The 8295-nt window shown below is 39.0% G+C and overlaps 1 pseudogene; it reads left to right on the top strand.

Moving 5' to 3' along the window:
- The first annotated feature begins 3201 nt into the window (after positions 1–3201).
- LOC144773790 (uncharacterized) lies at positions 3202–6813 on the top strand (annotated as a pseudogene).
- The last annotated feature ends 1482 nt before the right edge of the window (positions 6814–8295 follow it).

Here is an 8295-nt window from a genome sequence, read left to right as displayed (position 1 = left end):
ACGTCAAAGAGGCTGGAGAGGTTTTCAAGGACCGCCTCAATTCAACCCCTATCAAGGGCAGTTCCAACCACCACAATATCAAAATGATCCACCTCTGATGGGACCTATGTACCCACAATGGGGACCAGATCAAACACCCGTACCCCAAACCGCGCAGCCTTTTTTAGCGTGGGGCCAGGGACCCCGCAGAGGCAAAAACAAGAAGGGCAACAACGTCACCTGGCAAACAGAGGACGCGGCAGACCCCAGGGTCCATACTAGGAGCATGACAGCGAATCAAGCCTCCACGAGCAAGAGGGGAACTTAGTCATCAATGTATCCCCCTGGCCCTTGACAGATTTGCAGAACCAGGTACTTAATAAAGGGCTTGGGTATGTTCCGACCAACAAACCTGACCCTTTTCGTCTACATAAGGAGATCCAAAACTTTGTGAGGACTATTAAACTAAAAGCGTTCTTTAGCAACCGAGAACCTACCCCTGACATTTCGGACACCGGTCTGAGGCCAAAATCGACCTTTACACCATCCGATAACCAACTTCCAGTCGAAGTTCTAGCATTTGAAAAGGCCATCATGCTGGAACTTAGTCATCTGGAGACTAATCAGAACGTTTTTTAGAACATGAGTAAACTAGAGAATGAGGCTATAAGAGAACTCTCCCAGAATAAACAATAGACCATAAAACCAGCCGACAAAGGCGGAGCAGTGGTAATTCAAACTACCACCGCCTATGATCAAGAGTGTAGGAGACTCTTGTCAGATAGGAGGAATTATCAGGTCTTGCGCAACGATCCCACTGAATCCCTACGCATACAAATAGGGGCAATGATTGAGGAGGCGTTGGCCCATAATTGGCTCCCTAAAAAACGGAATTGGACTTCTTGACACAGAAAAACCCTCGTACACCATATTTTTATAGTATACCTAAGGTACACAAAAGTCTGACAAATACACCGGGTCACCCTATCGTGTCAGGCATCTCATCAATACTAGAGCCTCTGTCTTAGTTCGCTGATGCCTTCCTGAGACCTTTGGTACAAGCAACAAACACATATTTGAGAGACACGAAAGCAGTACTACAGTTACTACAAGATCTCCCATTTGACCAAGACTCACAGATGCTGCTGAGCCTAGACGTAGAGAGCCTCTACACCAGCCTTCCCCATGATGAAACCCTCCCCATCATCGAGGAGGTTCTACATTCTAACCCATGGAAATATCAAACCCCACGGGGTGTGGTGATGGAGTGCATTTCAACAGCACTTACAAAAAACTTTTTTGAGTATGAAGGCATTCTGTACTTGCAACAACATGGTACCAGCATGGGCAGCACTTTCGCGCCGAGCCTGGCAGGACTGTATGTGCACCACCTGGAGTCCACCAAGATCCTCCATCCCAACAATCCTTTCAGGGACAAAATACGCACCTGGCGGCGCTACATAGATGACGTCCTAGTCATCTGGGAAGGCAATGAACAATCAATCATGGATTTCATGACATGGCTGAACACACAAAATGCCTTCTTAAAATTCACTCATTCCATGTCCAAAGAATCGATGGTGTTCCTGGACTTAAATATCTACCATGAGTCAGGTTGCTTAAAGACTGAAACCCACTTCAAACCAACAGCGAGGAACTGTCTCCTTAGGTTCGACAGTTTTCATCCTCGTCACCTAAGAGAAAACCTACCATACGGACAGTTCCTCCGCCTGCGCCGCAACTGTAGCGACGTAGCAAGGTACAAATCCCAAGCCCAGGATCTGAGCAAAAAACTAAAACAGAGACTTTATCCAGAAAAGGTCATAAAAAATGCTATGAAAAGGGCTTGCAACAATAATCGAGAGGCACTCCTGGAAGACAAAGTCCAAAAAGACAAAACTGTAAACAGACCAGCATGTGTGACTACATATAGCACCCTCTCAAACCAGATCACTAAATTGGTGAACAGACACTGGCGTATACTGACTAGTGGCACATTAGACTTGGAGAAACCCCTTTTTGCCCACAGGAGGGGAAGGAACCTCAAAGACATTCTTGTGCACACGAGACCACAAGGCATAGTAACCAAACAACCACGGTTACAAAGGGTGCAGGGACACCACCCATGCGGCAATTGCAATAGTTGCCACTTGACAAAGAAAAGTAACACTCTAACTTTCAAAAATGGCACAAGGTGGGAACAACGAGCGTTCACCAATTGTAACAGCAAGAATGTTGTTTATCTCATCACATGCCCTTGTAATTTTTTGGAGTAAGCCGAGGGCCTAATAAAATTTATTTTTACCCTACGAGCCAGGTATTTTTTAAACCATCACCATCACCACCTCACCACTCACACTTAACTCCATTCACACACCAACACATAGTACACTTCAAGTGCACCTACGTAGTCGTGAGTCGTAGCACGCCGTATCCCGCAGAGGGGTGCGAAGACCCCAATGATGAAGCATGACACCAAGGGGCCTGTTGGTGTGTGAGGGGTATTTTACACAACACTGTGTGCTCCCTACCACTGCAGGGACCACTTTCACCACTGTAGTGGATTCTACTTTGTTTAGGTAATTTACATGGGGAGATCGAATCCACTTTCCCTCTCCCTACCTCCTTTGTTAAAAATTGGGTTTGTTTAATATCCTCTAGGATCTTTGAGTAACCAGATCCCAAATGTGATTGTTGCAGTTGTACTGGTCGATAATATCTACTGTTGCTCCAGCAGCAGCAGAAGGGCAATGTGGATGGCCCTTGAAGCGGTCACGGTTAGGGTCCGGTATGCAATTAAAGTTGCCTCCCCAAATTTGCGGAAGATCAGCCACTTTAAGTAGGCGGCTGAGTGAATGGCAAAACTGTGGATGATCGTAGTGGGGGTCATATATATTCACTAACTTGACATTTAGTCCTTCTTTGTGGAAACAGGACCTGTAATGCTTAAGCACACATGTCTGACCTTTATTTACATGACCCCTGCTCCGAAGGGTTGCCTGGAGTGACTTATATGAAACTAGAGGGGATTTTGAGGATTGGCAAGTTGTTTTAAATGCCAAGTCAAAGTGGAATAATATCAGGCGAGGAACTCAAAGTATTGTCTCTGCGCGAAAGACCCACTGCTCAATTTCCATATTTAAAGTGTTTCAATCTGTACTCCACAGTATGTACATCTGTTGAATGTGCAAATAATTATTCAAGACTATTGGATGCAGAAAAATGATGCAAGTGAATGAAGAAGGACAACTTAGAAAAGGAAAGAAACGTGGGCCATACAAAAAATGGTTATTAGAGGTAAGCGCACATTATAAAACATTACACTAAATCTGTTCAGAGGACACTTCAATCTACAAAACATATTTACTCACTGCGGCTAGTAACCTCAGAAGACACTCTCTTTTATAATGACAATTATATTAAAGTCTGCTTTCTACACTAGTCACTTTCAACTGGACATTTGCCTCGAATTGCATTGAGGTTTGTGTTTAGAGATTAGGGTGATATCAATTGTCCAATATACAGAGACACTAAGATCTAGTTAATAGTACTTCAGATGGCTCATCTTTCTTTTTGAGACAGCAGTGTCAAAGAGGCTTCCTTGCAAAGAGAATGATCTGCTCTGCATGATTTTTGATGTACCCTGCTGATTTCTTTCGTGTGATTGTTTAGTTAGGCAAGTCCTTAATAGAAGAAACATGTAAGTAAGTAAATGTTGTCTATGCACTTAATATATTACTGTAATCGTCTTCAAATTCATGTTCTGCGGAGACAAACCAATGCGTTTTGCAATTAAATGGCGCAGTAATTTTAACGTGATCACAAAGTTAAATTGTCCAGTTTTGAGAATACATTATTAACCGAATAAGTCACCAAACTATCTTCTCTGATTTGACTTTTAGAAGTTGCAAAAAGTCCTGTGCTACACGTTATAAGTGCTAAATTCAATTAATTGGTCTTTTTCTGTATGAGAGTAGACAGAACATTTCATTAAGGAAGCAGATGACAACATTATACAATATGCAGCACCAAAGAAAGTAAAAGAAGGATCCTTGCAGACTTCAAGCATAGCAGATGACAGTATCCCCACAGGTACAGTATGAAATTATATACTCTCTTTTATACCGCTTGCATTAACAATTTGATGCATGAAAGTGTATAGTTTGAAAGCGCATCACCTGCAAAAATGAAGGGCCTCATCAACCCACATTGAGTTTTTGCCACATAAAATGTACTTAGTCACTGACACATAATACATTTACAATCAAATTAAACATATTTTGCTTACTAAATGTACAATAACATATTTTCTTTTGTTACAGTTCTTCATACATCACCTTCTGCAGAGCACTGTACATTGCATTCAGACAACAGTACAGCATTACCAGATTATACCCCACCAGTAGATGGCACAGATGGAGATCCAATTGACGCTGTTTGGGATACACTTTGTAGCAGCTTAAAAGGTGAAATGGATGCTCAGCCTAAAGATGATTTAATTAATGACTCGGATTCTGGTTTTGAACAACTTATGGATCAAGTTGGATATACCATTCAAAATGAGTACGAAGAAATTAAAATTTGTTCTGATCAAACTAATACCACAGATGAATCAACACCTATATTTGAGGGCTCCAACAAATGTTTAGGGGTGATCATACTATTGCTTTGTTGCTTTATTATTCGTTTTCACTTGAGTGATGAAGCAGCTGGCTATATGCTGAATCTCATCTATTTGTTCTTGCCACGTAATAATAGAATGTTCAAAACTATGTATCACCTTCACAAATATATTAAAAAAATGTTAAGGCCCCACATATTACTTAATATTGTGCCACTTGCTATACACATGTTGATAAAAACACTCAGACCTGTCCTAACCAACATTATTTGAAAGATTTGATTCAAAGTGACTCAGTCTCTTATTTCATTCAGCATAGCCTAATTGCAGAGTTACAGACTATGTTTAGGCGGAAACATTTTACAGAAAAGGTAAGGAAACATCGATTTGATCACTATATGGAGAATGAGAAACAAACAATGAAAGATGTATATGATGGGGAAATGTATTTGGATTTATTCAAGAGTGGATTCCTGAAAAACCCTAACAGCCTTTCATTTGCAATGAACACAGATGGTGTTCCTGTATTTAAAAGTTCTAAAATATCTATGTGGCCAGTGTACTTAATGGTAAATGAGCTGCCTGTATCTCAAAGAAAGCTGCGTGAAAATATATTACTGTATGGTATTTGGGTTTCCACAAAAAATCCAATAATGTGGTCTTTCTTATATGAGGAACTTGCACAGCTGGAAAGTGGAGTGTCATTTCAAGATCATAACAATTGTAGTTTTAATTGCCATGCTACACTTCTGACAATCACATGTGATTTACCAACTCGTTGTCTTGTTTCAAACAGTACCCAGTTTAATGGGAAATTTGGGTGCTGGCATTGTCTACAAGAGGGTGAAGTGACTGTTTCAGGAAAAGGGCACTGTAGAGTATTTCCTTACAATGCTGAAAACCCAAAAGGCCCACCAAGGACACTCGATACTATTAAATCTGATGTAAACAGTGCAATAGCTAATATCGAGAGTGGACTTTCTGATTACAGTGTAAGAGGGATCAAAGGTTCCATGTGGTTCATGTTTTTGAAACATTTTTGTGTAACCAGAGGGTTTGTGATTGATTACATGCATGGTGTCCGAAGTGGCATTATGAAATTGTTGATGACCATCTGGTTCACTAAAGAATACAAGCATCATTCATACTCTTTTTATGATAAAGTCAAAATAGTTAATGTCTATTTGAAACAGATAAAACCCACACTGGACGTTAGTAGAGTTCCAAGGTCTGTTGATGAACTACCATATTGGAAGGCCTCAGAGTTTCGAAACTTTCTTTTATTTTATGGAATGCCTGTGTTAAAACATGTTTTAGATAGATCACGCTATATACACTTTTGTTTTCTTATGAAAGCAATTCATAAGCTATTAAATGATGACATTAGCCAGAAAGATTTAAATATAGCTGAACAGTGTTTACTTTTGTTTGTGCAACTGTTTAATGATTTATATGAAGAAAGATTTTTAACAATGAACGTTCATCAATTGGTCCACTTAGTAGACAGTTTAAGAGCAACAGGGCCTCTGTTTACTGCTAATTGTTTTGTTTTTGAAGATCTTAATGGTTTTCTTTTACAACATGTACATGGTACAGTAGGCATAGAAACACAAATTCTAGATGCAGTAAATATGATACAAGTAATACCTGTGTTAATGGAAAATCATTTGCCTCCTGATAATGTTGAGGCTGAATTTTACCAGAGTATGATGTGTTCATATAATAGAAAGAGACAGCGATACTTAAAAATAGAAAAATGCATTTACAGTGTTGGTTCTGCATACCCGTACAGCTTAACAGAGAATGAATATATAGTAGTAACTCAGCTCACTCATATTTTAGGCTCGGATGTAGTAGCCTTTAACAAAATATTTTTAGAACAAAGCAATCTTCTTGTTTACAGCTCAAATTACACTCGTATTCAGAGGAGAGACCAAAGTGTAATAAAATAGGAAACAGAACCTGGAGTGTTTGCTTATGGCAGAGTCACTAGATTCATTCAGTGTAAGCAGGCAGACGTGTCTGTTAACCTAGCTCTCATGGTTCCACTTAAGTGTGAATCCTATGACATCAGGGAACCAGTTCATCTGGTAGTAGTAGATAACAACATCACAGCTATCAGGCTATCAATGATAAAATGTGCTTGTTTTTACATTCAGGTAGAAAATGAATCATTTGTAAGTGAAATGCCAAATCGATTTGAAATAGATTAAGGCAAATCATGATAGAAAATGTTCCTACATGCACGTCTCTTTTTATAGCACATTTGATTAGAAATCATCTTGATAAGCATTCTTAACCTGTGCTCCAAGGACACCTAGGGGTCCGCAACACCTACGCAGGAGTCCTAGACTGCTCATAAAACACAGAATTGTTGGCCAAATAATAAAGTGCATGTCAATATAGAAGCTAAAATGTACAACTGAAATATCAAAACATTTTTATAAATGTGCAGCAAATAATTCATTTGGTATCCTCACATTGATTTTGGGAAGCAGTGCAAGTACATCAAATACAATATAGTCTGCCTAATGGCTGGTCTCAATTGAGTTTAGAAAAACTTCAACCTTCCCATTAAAAGTAAAAAAAATGTTTGCATTTGTTTGTGAATTAAATGAAATATTTAATAATTTGTGTATTTGTTTGATGAATGCTTGTTTCTGTCATCTTGTGTATTATTTTGCGGTGCAAATCAATAAATATTACACGGATAAATAAAGATTTGGCTGCATAATATGCCTCCAGTGATTGCATATTGTGCAGCATTTATTTCTGTTACATTATTTAGTCTATCCTGCCACATATTTTCATACTTCATTGTCCCTTAACTTCATTGACTATGCATACAATGGCCAATGTTCATCTTTATTAATGTTAGGCATTGATCCTTTTACAGTGGATGCTTATTTTACATGTTTTGTACAAAGAGAAAGTGACAAACATAAAAAAAGTGTTAAAAAATAACCTATGACTTATGCACAGTTTAGTAAAGCACATTGTATGCTCAGTTGTGTATAATAGAAAACGTAGATGTTGTTTTGCGTATATCCGCAATTAATCAGGCAATCATCCAACAGTTTGTATTTTTCTAGGAAAACTGAAACAAAAGGGGTGGACATGCTCTTTAAATAGACAAGCAATTCCTGTTAAAATCACCAGAAGCAAAAACATCTAATAGAAAAGACAATAGTACCTTTGAAGTAATCAGATACTTATTTTCAATTCATCCCAAAGTCATCAGGAACATCTCATCTCATAAAGTTATCGGATAGTCATTTTCAAGTCACCCTTCAATCATCAGGAAAAACGACACCTTCTGAAGTCATCAGATACTCATTTTCAAGTCATCCTTAAATCAGTACGAATAATGACACCTATTAAAGTCATCGGGTACTCATTTTCAAGTCATCCGCAAATCATCAGGCTCAGCTTTGCTGATGACTTCAAGAGCTTGATGATGTGAAAATGACTTATAATGTAGTTGGATGACAATCAAATGATTCTAGGATGGCTTCTAAAGTAATCCTGTTTGACCTGGGCACGCAGCTGTTTTGAAGACTTCTGAACTGTCTCCTGCATCAACTTTCCCTGTTTCTGCACAACCGTTGAGGAATAATTTATGTAGACTCCTGGATGTGAGATATTTTGGGTCTGTTTATGCTGGCGGCCCTGCGCTTTCTTTAACATTTAAAAAG

Source organism: Lissotriton helveticus, chromosome 8, assembly GCF_964261635.1.
Source record: "Lissotriton helveticus chromosome 8, aLisHel1.1, whole genome shotgun sequence".
In the NCBI taxonomy this organism is placed as follows: Eukaryota; Metazoa; Chordata; class Amphibia; order Caudata; family Salamandridae; genus Lissotriton; species Lissotriton helveticus.
This window is presented reverse-complemented; position numbering and strand designations above follow the sequence as displayed.